This window comes from Triticum aestivum, chromosome 3A, assembly GCF_018294505.1.
Source record: "Triticum aestivum cultivar Chinese Spring chromosome 3A, IWGSC CS RefSeq v2.1, whole genome shotgun sequence".
Lineage (NCBI taxonomy): Eukaryota > Viridiplantae > Streptophyta > Magnoliopsida > Poales > Poaceae > Triticum > Triticum aestivum.
In genome coordinates, this window is record NC_057800.1 from 632,657,528 (window position 1) to 632,658,905 (window position 1,378).

A 1,378-nucleotide genomic window follows, 5' to 3' on the forward strand; every position below is an offset into this window, starting at 1 on the left:
ATGTTCTTGCAAACAATGTAACTATATATTGTTTCCAATCAATAAAATGTGTCATGAGGCTTCCCCTAAAAATATGAATACCATGTAGTTATGGGTTAACAATGCTTAGAATTGCTAACGTAGTTAGATATTTTTCTCTAAACACAATACAAATGCCATTAGATTTTGGAAGTCGTGTATGCACGATTTTTTATGTTGGACCCATATAAAGTTCAACATTTTTTATGAAATTTGATAATAAAAGTATTATAGTGTCATTGAATTAAAAACAATCCAGGAATCAATCAAGCAATATACACTGTAGAACCTACTTCCTTGCCTTCCCATCACAAGCGGATAAGCCACATCTAGGGCAAACTCTTCCCCTCAAGGTTGCGCCGGTGCCTCGCCTCCGTCTACTAGTTTAGTTTAGGATTTTTTAGTCCTCGCAAGGGTGGTGCTCGGACGGATGATGCGCTTCTTCGTTGAGTTGGATTTTGGGCTCTGATCCTCCTCGAGTTTGTTTGTCTAGACGAAGTCAATAGAGCTCTGACATATATTTATGTCAGCTTGTTGGTCGGTGAGGTTAGGGTTTTCTTCATGTGTACATGATGCGCAAGATCTGGTGCCAAGCGTTCTGTACGGATTTAGGGGTTCGACGCTATGGCTACATGGCACTAGTCAGCATTGGCATGTGCAGAAAGACTTTTCGGTTTTCATCAAGAAGGCCAGGCTGACTCCTGTAGGGGAGCGACAACAACGACACATCGGTGGCGATGGTTCTAGCCCCTCATTTTTGTTTTTACTCACTTTGTCTCTGAAAACAAGGCTTATATTTTTGTCTTAAGTCAAATGATGCAGATTATGATCAGATTTGTACGAAAAATCATCAACAACTACAAGCTTAAACATATACGCCCTCCAATTTGAATTAATTGACGCATCCTCTAAACAATATGTATTTTACATTGTATAAAGGTCGTGTCAGTTAATTCAAATATGAGGGAGCATAAGATATGATGTATCTAATGATACGAATTTGGTGTCATAGTTTTGATAATCCTTTGCTACAAACTTTGTACCCTTGTTGTCACAAGAAGAAAAAAGTGCATGCTTTCTTTTAAGACATGAAGGGAGTATTTTGTTGAGCATTGTACTTTTAATGAACTTTATAGTAGATCTAATCCTTTTTAGCCTTTTTTCTAAGTTTTGTTAGGGTTTATGCCATGTTGAAGAAGATGAGGCGGTGGTGGCTTCTTGAAGATGGAATAAGGTCCCCCAGCCTAGCCTCTATCCTGGTGATGTTTCAAGCGTTGTTAGAAGGCGTGTGGAGGTTTGTCTTCGACGGATCTCGTGGGATCCGATCGGCGTTTGTCTTCGGTGGATCCGACTCGATCCG